Here is a 10,776-nt window from a genome sequence, read left to right as displayed (position 1 = left end):
CCTTGGAAAGCAGCCAGCGAGGGGCAAGGGGCAAGGGGCAAGGGGCAAGCAACCAGAGGCCCGGCTGGAGTGGAATGAAGACTGCCCTTTCCAGGGAGGCCAGCAATTCCCAGGGCCCAACACAAGAGGCTGCTGTCAGCCAACCCAGCACCTCAGACGGTGCCAAGAGGGTAGGGATGGACTCGGAAGCATCTGGGCTAGGCTGGTAGAGAGGTGGTCACCCCAGAGGACCCTAGAAATTGTCTATCTAGCCCCTGCAAAGACTTTCATCCGGACCCATTTCTTTCCATTCCTTGCCATCAGCTAGAACTGAGCAGCAAGGTCTTGAGAGTCATCCACACACAGGAAGGCAAAGGCTTGCTGAAGGGAACCATTTTAGGCAGCTGATTGCTGGTCAGGGACTGGGGAAGCAACTCTTGAGGACTTATATAAGCCAGGGAGGACCAGTTACGAAATCTCCTGGCTTTATAGCTGGGGAAACTGACGGTCAGTAAGAGGAGGCGACTTCAAGTCAAAGCCAGAGAGGGAGTCAGATCTCCCAGAGTTGGAGATACAAGTGGTTAGAATCCATACACCCATCATGGGTATTGGGAACTGAACTCGGGTGCTCTGTGGCTTCAGTAAACACTCCTAACCACTGAGCCATCTCTCCAGTTGCTTTACCTTGGTCTCAGTACAGGTCTCTCACCGAGACTGGACTTCGCCCATTAGGCTGAGCTAGATGACCAGTAGGCCTCTGGATAAGTGTCACCAGGCCCTATGAGGTTTTAGTTTGCTTGGGTTTTTTGTTTTGTTTCATTTATTGTTGTGGGCTGTGCGGATCCAACTCAAGTCCACATGCCTGCACTGTAAGCTGTGAGCTGTCTCCAGCCCTCGACAGGTCTCGCCTTCTTCCTCACTCACCCAACCCTCCCTGTCCCATGTCTCTCTCCTGTCCTCATCAGGAGCACACAAACCCACGGTCTCTATGCTTGGTACACAGCAGAGCCTCTTTGAGCATCTAGTACATGGCAGGTCCTGTCCAAAGCAACTGGAAACATCTATTTAAGAATAATCCAAGCTCATCCTTGGCTACAAAGGAGGTTGAGGCCAGCTGGGCAACATGAAACACTGTCTTAGAAAACAAAACAGTCGTGGCTGGAGCCATGCCTCAGCAGTTAATGTATTGGGAATCAGGCATCTCCACCACCCGCTCCAGGGACCCAGTGACAGCAGGATGAGTCCTCAATACCTGCCAAGATATCCTACTGTCACCGTGAGTCACATATCATCCTCGTGCACATGTGCCATATCTCCTCATAAAAGGCCAGGCCCTCCTCTCCCACTCTCTGTTTCCTCCACCATCGCCCAGAGGCAGCCTCTGTATACCACCCCCCCCCATTAAGCCTCCCACATGAGATCTGTTGCATGGTATGACATAAAGGTGTCTGTCACTTTGATCATAACATTGGTGCCGAGTGACTCGGAAGGCTCTGCTGGTGCTTGTGCTCCCGTCCGTGGGCTGAAACCACACGGGAGGACCCTGTTCCCAGTCCACCTGCAGCAGGCTCACCTCTCAGCTAACTGACAGCTGGGCACTCCATGCAACGCTGGACATTGGTAGATCCCTCCTCTCCCAATCATTATAAACACTCCGCTGTATCCGAGGGAGTGACTGTTGAGTGTCTAGCACCCCTCTGGAAAAGGAGGTACACCCAACCATGCTTTTTAAGGCTACAGTTGACCCTCTTAGTCCACCCCCACCCCTGACCTTTTGACCTTTTGCTTTGGGTAAGGCTTCGTTTTTCCAGCCCAGTCCCCCCGCCGTGTGTGTGTGTGTGTGTGTGTGTGTGTGTGTGTGTGTGTGTGTGTGTGTGCGCGCGCTCGCGAGAGAGAGCTGTGTGCTGTATCTGTTGTTCAGGCTTTTAGCCCCAGCCCCTGCCCAGCACTGTGACCACACACCTGGTAGCTTGTGCCTTCTTATTTCAGTCCTCCCTGTGTCCTTGGGACATCTTGGGCCTGTGACTCCTCTCCTCACCCGTGAGAGCTGCATGTTTTGTTTTGTTGTGTTTTGTTTTGTTTTGTTTTTCGAGACAGGGTTCCTCTATGTAGCGCTGGCTGTCCTGGAACTCGCTCTGTAGACCAGGCTGGCCTCGAACTCAGAAATCTGCCTGTCTCTGCCTCCCAAGTGCTGGGATTAAAGGCGTGTGCCACCACTGTCGGGCGGGAGCTGCATCTTTGACCAAGCTCTAAGCTCCACCCTGGGATGTCTTTTGGAGAACCTTAGACCACTACACCTCGTGCCTGACTTAAAGGCTTCTAAATGTATATGCCTTTGCAGCTGAACTTGGCTTCAGTATCCCCTAGATAACCAATCCAAATGGCCATCAATAGTACCTTAGATCCCGGTATTATACAGGGCCTCTGTAACCACTGCCAGCTACTCTGTCCAAGCTTTCTCTTATCGTTGTTCCAAGCCTTCTCTCTGTTCTTCCTGCTCCTCAACTCAACACCGAGCTATGACGTCCCAACCAGGGAAACCTCCACTCCTCTTGATCCTGCTAATGAAGCCCTTCTTCTTAACTGGCTTTAACCCACAGCTCCCTCTCCTCCTCTGGCTTTTTCAGCCTCCTCTTCTCTGTCTCCAACAACTGGCCATTCTGACTGTCTCACTCTGGCACCCGCCTTCACCTCACCAGCCTTTTTCAGCTCCCCCTCACCCCACACTGCTCTCTCCCACTCTGTAGTGGGACATCTCCATCTCTCCCCACCCAGCTTTACCCAGCCTCAATTCTCCTTTTTCGGGAGGTCGCTGGGGTGAATGGTCTGGTCAAGGCACATGTTCCCCATTCCAGTAAGTGAATTCTCTCAAATAGGAAAACATCTGGGATCCTATACCTCTAACTCCTCTACTTTCATTAAAGAATTCCAATAGGCTACCCAATCCTATAGTCTCGCCTTCCATGACATTTATTATTTTTTTGAATATACTTTCTTTATCGAGGGGTGACAAACAAAAACAAAAAGAGCAAACATGTAAAAACCCAGGGTGCTAGAAATACAAACTCAATTCAGACTCAAGTTCGTCCAGACCCTGGTCATAATCCCCAGTGAGGTGCCTGTGAGCACCAAGCCAGGGACGGGGACAGGAGTGAATCGGAGGCCAAGAGAAAGGGCAGGAAGGGATCTCCTAGGTCTCCCGGTGTCACCCCTACATCTCCATCTTCCCAATGACTGAAGATCTGCCAGGCCCTGTCCTCTTGGCCCCAACCTCACCCTAACCAGAGCATGAAGGCCGATGGCGATCGGTCCTCCCTTCCCTTGCTTAGTCCTCACTTGCTCCGGCCTCCAGCCTTATTCTTTCCCTCCACATTCTTCTCCGTGATTAGTAGCAGGTTAGGTACTATAGGGAGCCGCAGTGAGGCTGGGGGCCAGAAGAGGTGGGGTGGAGACGGGGTGAAGACGAGGGAAAAGCTGTCCTAGGGCCCCTCTCTTCATGGGATCCCAAACTGTACAACCAGCTCTTCTTTCACATCCACGCGGATCTGAGAAAGTGCACTATAGGCATACGCAGCTATCCTGGAGACCTGCTGCAAGTCAGAGAAGGGGATAGGCTCGCTGGCCAGCACTTGGTGGGGCTGGCTGGTGAGAGATGGCAGCGGTGGCAGCTTCTTCCAATGGGTCAGACTGCTGCTAAGCACAGCCAAGCGGGCACTGTACTGCCTTGCCCGGTCCATGTACTCATGCTGTTCCATGCCCTGGGAGTCTACGGCAGACACATCAATGATGTTGCTAGCTGTCTTGACAAGGATGGAGGAAAGCAGGGCCTGCTCATCTGTGCGAGCTGAAGGTAGGCTATGGTAGTTGGGCTCGGCTCCATTGAGGGCTTTGGTAGGGGTGCTACTGGGGTCCAGCAGCAGCTTCCTCTCCTCCCGATCCTGGTCCAAGTCCTCATTTTCGCTGCTATAGCAGCACCCCATGGTGGGGTCAGGCCGGGCTCTCAGGCGGCGCCGAGGAGGGACAGCCTCCATGACATTTATATAGGATTCTAACAATCAACTTCCCAAGGAGCACAGGGGAGTCTGGGGACAGGTGGGAGCACACGCAGATGAAGTCCGCCAAACCAATGTGAGGCAGTTCCAACCAGGATCTCCAATGGAACTACAATACTCAGGGGGCATTCTGCCTGGAGATCAGTTTACAACTTGCCTCTTGTCCAGTCTCTGTAAGGTTGTCCTTAAACCTTGAGACACTCCAAGAGGTCATCCAGGACAAACATGAAAACCTGCTTCCATTCCTAGACTGCCTCACAAAGGCCCTCTTACAGTCCACCAATCTAGACCCTGAAAACCCAGAGGGTAAATAGCTCCTCATGACCTATTTCTTTTTTCAGAGCTTCCCTGATATGAGGGCCCAGCATAAGTGCTTGGAGAGAGGACCCTTAACTCCACAGGCAGAGAAGTCTTAGTGCTGGCCTTTCAGGTGTACCATGAGAGAGATGAAAAAGCCTGCAGGCAAAAATACCAAAATGCTGGCCACCACCGTTCAACCAACTTCGGTGACTGCCTGGGCTCCCTCCCCTCTTGTCAGGATACCAGCAGTTCAGTCCAGTAGCAAACACCACACATGAATCAGCAGCTGTAGCCCAGTCCTCTTTGCAGTCACCACACATGAACCAGCAAGGGCAGTTCAATCCAGAAGAAACCGCAAGGCTTGCCAATCAGCCTGAAGCTGTGGAAGTGGCAAGAAGCCACAGGAACTTCAGGAGAAGTTCTTTGGCTAGTTTCTCTCTAAGGCATCACCACAAGCAGACCTCAGCAACGCAATGTAAGGTGAACCAATACATGTGTGTCATTAGCCAAGAACAGCGAGGTGGCGCAAAGCAAGGCAAACCAAGGCTCGAGCTCTCACTGTCTGTGGGGTCAGACTCCTATTCCTCTGAACATCACCTGTCCCTTCTTATGTCTGCTATAGCAAAACATCCCTTCACCTGTGTCTGCTTCAGGAAAACATTCTTTCACATGTCTGCTTTAGCAAGACATCCTTTTACCTGTGTGCCCCAGCAAAACATCATTTGATGTAGCTGATTTTCCAAAGAAATTAGAAGTTTCCACTTCAGAGAGTCATCATCCTGAGCCTGCCCCCACTCCTACACGCACCCCTCCTTGCCTACACGCACCCCTCCTTGTCCAAAGTGTCACCAAGAGGGACACTGGACTCTTGACTGCCCCCATATCCCTCATGGAGCAGGGATATCACTCCCATACTGCCCTCCAGCCAATCTCCTAGGCCTGGCCAAGGACAACTGAAGGATCCCAGGTTCCTTTGGCCCAACCACTGTCAACTCTGACAGGGAGCTGTCCCCCCCTATCAACCTCACCAGACCCCACCCCTCACTCATTCTTTCCTGGTAGTGCTAACCTGTCCCATCCCCTTATTAGGAAGGATCCTCTAGCCAAAGGAGAAGCCTCTATTTCCTTTGCTCCCTTATTCGCCTGACCCCAGGCTTGCCAGCAACCCCCTTTCTCCTCCCACATACTGGTTCACATGTCATTTCCTTTACCAGACTCTTAGGAGGACTCCACTTCTACTTTGCCCCACATCTTCCCCCCTTTAAGATCCCTATACTTGCAGTCAAGAAGCCCAATGGGACCTACCGTCTGGTCCAAGATCCCTGACTCCTCAGTTCTGCTGTGGTCGCCCTCAACCCTGTCATGGCTAGCCCTCACACACTCCTTTCCACTGTCCCCTCAGGACTTCCCATTTCTCAGTCCTGGATCTCAAGAATGCCTTCTTTTCTATCTCCCTTGAAACCCAGTCACAAAACATTTTTGCTTTCACCTTGACTGACCCTGACACACACTTCTCTACCCAACTCACTTGTACTGTCCTACCTCAGGGGTTCTGGGACAGCTCACACACCTATTTGGCCAGGCCCTGGTCTCTGATCTACTCTATCTCTCCCCAAATCCAAACTCATACAGTATGTAGATCATTCAGTATGTAGATCATACAGTATGTAGATGACATTCTCTGCCGCAGTCCATCCCTACAGATCAGCCAAAGTGACACCTCTGCTTTTCTAAATTTCTTGTCCAGCTGGGGCTATAGAGTCTCAACATCTAAGGTCCAGTTGTCCACTTCTCAGGTCACCTACTTGGGACTAACAATTACTCCAACCCACAAAGTCATTACCTCAGATAGAAAACATCTAATGTGGGGCTGAAGAGATGGCTCAGCAGTTAAGAACATTGACTGCTTTTTCCAGAGGTCCTAAGTCCAATTCCCAGGAACCACATGGTGACCACAACCACCTGTAATTGAATCTAATGTGGTTTTCTGGTGTGTCTGAGGACAGCTACAGTGTACTCATGTAAATTAAATAAATAAATAAATAAATAAATAAATAAATAAACCCAAAACACCTAATGCAGTCCCCTCTACCAAAGAGATGTTCTCATTCCTAGGAACAGCTGGCTTCTTACCCTCTTAGATCCTTTCCTTTTCCCTCTTCGCCTGCCCACGATATGAAGCAGCCCTTAGCCCCTCACATGAACCCCTTCTCACACCTATGACTAAGCCTTTTCAGAAACTCCAAAAGGCCAGCCTTACACCTCCCAGACCTAACCTGTCCCTTCTCCCTATTTGTAAAAGAAAAAGAGGGATATGCCCTCGGGCTTCTAGGCCACCAATTGGGACCTCCTTTGCACCATGGCATAGATGTCAAAGGACGTGCACCTGACCACTGACCACCCAGGCCAGGGCGCCCTGCCCATTGCTGCAGCAGCTTCTGAGCTTCTCTTTTGTGAACCCAAAACACTAACTTCTGGGTCACTACCATTATCTTCTCTCAGAACCTGTCCCAGCTGTAACTTACAAATTCTACCTCCCTCCAGGGCTCTTTCTCTCCAGGTGGCACTGGAAGGTGACTCCACACTTACTTTCCAATTGTGCCCACCTCTCAACATCTCAAATCTCCTTCCTGACCAAACAGACCACTCCCTGTTGGGAGACGTCTTTTTTTTGTTGTTGTTTTTGTTTTTTTTCGAGACAGGGTTTCTCTGTATAGCCCTGGCTGTCTTGGAACTCACTCTGTAGACCAGGCTGGCCTCGAACTCAGAAATCCACCTGCCTCTACCTCCGGAGTGCTGGGATCAAAGGCATGCGCCACCACCACCCGGCTTGGGAGACGTCTCTTAGCAGAAAGCGGCTATCATCTCTGCAGCCATCTCAGGCTATTTACTTACAGGTTGGTACTTTTCCACCCTGACGAGAGACTTGTTTTCCTAGCATGATGTTTTTGCAAGAAGCCCACCATAGCTGAACACACTCTGATAACATCTTGTTTTTCTCCTACACATCCTAGATCTGTGGTTAAGTGTCTCTAGCTGCACTCCTCAGTAAGTGCACATATACCCATAGTTATCTTTCAATAAATGAGATTTGATCCTTGATCCTTGAGCAGACAAACTGTCTTCATTCTTTGTGTCTTTTGCCCCCCAGTCCCCTCTCTCTCTCTCTCTCTCTTTCTCTCTCTCTCTCTCTCTCTCTCTCTCTCTCTCTCTCTCTCTCTCACAAACCCCATTGACTGACCCACAGATGGGGTCAACTCACCATCTCACTGTTGCATTGAAACCTCAGAGAAACTACTGTTCTGTTCCTCACACATACAGGAGGGCACATTGCCTCTGGTCATCTATACCTGGTGCCCTTGTGCATGAGGAAGCCTGAAAAGCTGGCTATGCCATAGCACCAGATACTGAGGTGGTTGAGGCTCAGGTCCTCCTTCCCACACCACTAGTTCAGCAGAATGAACTAATAGCTCTCACCCGTGCCCTCCAATTGGCACAAGCACAATCCTACACATCTACACAGACTCCAAATATGCTTTTCATATCCTCTTGTCCCACGCTGCCATCTGGAAAGAGCACAGGTTACTTACAACAAACCGAGGATTGATAACCAACACAGACCAAACTATGGTCATTCTAAGTCTCCCACCTCCCCATGCCGATTGAAACTGTCCCACTGCCAGTCCCAAGACTGACAATTCTGTCATACCTTAGGGAAATAATCTAGTCAATGAGGCTGCTAGAGCTGTGGCCACTGGAGCCCTGTCTCACCCACCACAGGACATTCTCACACTACAACCCATATCCCCACTGTCACCCCTGATACTCAACAAATTCTGTCCTATCTACACCAGCTCTTTTATCCTAAAGGCCAGGACTTGTCTCACTTTGTTAAGGCCAGCCTGCAGCCCAGCCCTGAGGATTTGCATTTCTTTTTTTTTTTAAAGATTTGTTTATTTATTTATTATATATAAGTACACTGTAGCTGTCCTCAGATACTTCAGAAGAGGGCATCAGATTTTGTTACGGATGGTTGTGAGCCACCACATGGTTGCTGGGATTTGAACTCGGGACCTTTGGAAGAGTAGTCGGAGCTCTTAACCACTGAGCCATCTCGCCAGCCCCCGGATTTGCATTTCTTAAGTGCTATTTCTGCCTCTTGTAAAAATCTGTCAGATGTCAGACCTCCCCCCCAACTCTAGATATCACAACTCCCCTTTTCCTATCCACCAGGCCAGAGGCTCTCTCCCAAGACTGACTGGCAACTTGACTTTATCCACAGTCAAACGCATTAGGTATCTTCTGATCTTGATAGACACTTTCTCAGGATGGGTGGAGGCATTGCCCAGGACCAACAAAAGGACTCAGACAGTCTCTGATCGCCTACAGGAGCTCATTCCTCGTTTTTTGGAATCCTCACCTCCCTCTAGTCAAACAATGGTACTGAATTCACCTCCCATATTTCCCAAACCCTATCAAAAGCCCTCAACATCCCTTGGCATTTTCATATCCCATACAAACCCCAGTCCTCGGGAAAGATAGGACAAATTAACAGCTCGTTAAAAACCACCCTGTCCGTGCTGGAGAGATGGCTCAGCGGTTAAGAGCACTGACTGCTCTTCTGGAGGTCATGAGTTCCAATTCCAGAAACCACATGGTGGCTCACAACCATCTGTGACAAGAACATAATAATAATGATAATAATAATAATAATAATAATAATAAACAACCATGGACTGGAGCGAGCAAGGGTGGAGCAAGATGGAGAAAGGGAAGGGGAAAAAGAAAAAAAAAACCACCCTTGTCAAACTGGCACAAGAACTTCACCGCAATTAGATGAAGTTCCTGCCCCTGGCCTGTTTTAGGCTACAGGCTCTCCCAAAGCAACATCTCTCCATCTCACCGTTTGAGTTCTTACAGACAACAGTCTTTTACCCAAACCCTTGCTTCTGCCCAATCACCTACTCACGACACTATCCTGTCATCTCCATCCCAGCCACGTGCCAAGTCCCATCTGTCCCCAGTCAACCTTGGAGATCAGGTTCTTCTCCCTGGACCATCACCCCTCACCACTTCCCCCTAAATGGCAGGTCACCTTCAAGGTAATTCTTGTGACCCCACAGCTGCTAGGCTTGAGGGCCTCCCTCACTGGATTCACCCACCCCCACCTCAAGACAATTCCCCTCCCTACACATCAACCCCAACAGGACTCTGCTCCCTTAAGTTTCAGAGGACGCCAAAGTGAACCATCTTGTCCCCAGTCACAGAAGGCTGAGGCTTCACTCCGGCAGCTGTGCTGGACTCCACTGGAGTGGACATAGACTGTTTCTCCTTTCCCTCTTGTTTACTTCTGTCCAGGGTAACTCTTAGATATGGAGATTCAAGGTTCAAACCCTCACTTATAACAAACAGGTCCTCCAAATAGGATGGAGATCCACCTGCCTCTTCCTCTCCAGTGCTGGGATTACAGGCGTGTGCCACCACAACCAATTTAAAAAGAAAAACTGTAATGGAGGCATGGTGTGTTTCAGGGTGGTGGTGTTACTGTTTTGGATAAGACTGGGTCTCCTGCAGCCTAGACCTTGAACTCTTGGTTCTCCTGACTGAATTTCCCAACTACTAGAATTTCAGGTTTATGCCACCATTCCCACCTATTATAATTAAGATACTGGGTGGCTGTGGTGAAGGAGACTTACCCCTAGGCCTTATGCATGCCAGGCAAGCACTAGATCACTGAGCTAAAGTCCCAACCAATGTCTGCACAAAAACATTTATTTTAAGACACTGGACATTTGAGCAAAGAAAGAAAGGAGAAAGGAGAGGTGCTGGGTGGCTGGCAGAGGAGGCCTTGACCTCTAGGCCCAGGTGGGATCACTGTGCAGGGAGCAGTAGATGAGATCTAAGGGGCCAAACACACAAGCTCTAAGAGACACACAGGGAAGCTCTGGAGACACAAACTGAGAAGGGCAAAAGGACCCTGTAGAGCCAGCCACGGTGGGCAGACCTGGAATCCTGGCACAAAGGAGGCTGAAGCAAGAGGATGGGGTGGCCATAAGTTCAAAGACAGCCTAGGCTACATACAAGGTCCTGTCCGGAAGAAACAGGAGCAGAGAGAGCAGCCAGCAGGAGCTGCCTCAGCTCTCCAGGTAAACAGTGGCCAAGTGGGTGGAGACCAAAGCTGCCTCTGCCTTTCAGCTTTGAGTCAGATCCAGCAAGGAGGGACGCCTGGATACTCACAGCTGTTCACCACTCTGTCACCAGCCAGTCCTTGGGAATTATAAGCAACTGAGACTCTGTGATCGATTTTTCTGGGGGAGGTGCTGTTGTTATTTGTTTCTTCTGTGGTTGGGTTTTGAATTTGTGTTCTTCTTTTCTAAGACAGGGTCTATATAGCCCTGGCTGTTCTAGAACTCCCTATGTACACCAGACTGCCCCAGAACTCACA

General features: G+C 50.1%; 1 pseudogene; it reads right to left on the bottom strand.

Moving 5' to 3' along the window:
- Gm5510 (predicted pseudogene 5510) lies at positions 2,962 to 4,008 on the bottom strand (annotated as a pseudogene).

This window comes from Mus musculus, chromosome 19, assembly GCF_000001635.26.
Source record: "Mus musculus strain C57BL/6J chromosome 19, GRCm38.p6 C57BL/6J".
NCBI lineage: Eukaryota > Metazoa > Chordata > Mammalia > Rodentia > Muridae > Mus > Mus musculus.
This window is presented reverse-complemented; position numbering and strand designations above follow the sequence as displayed.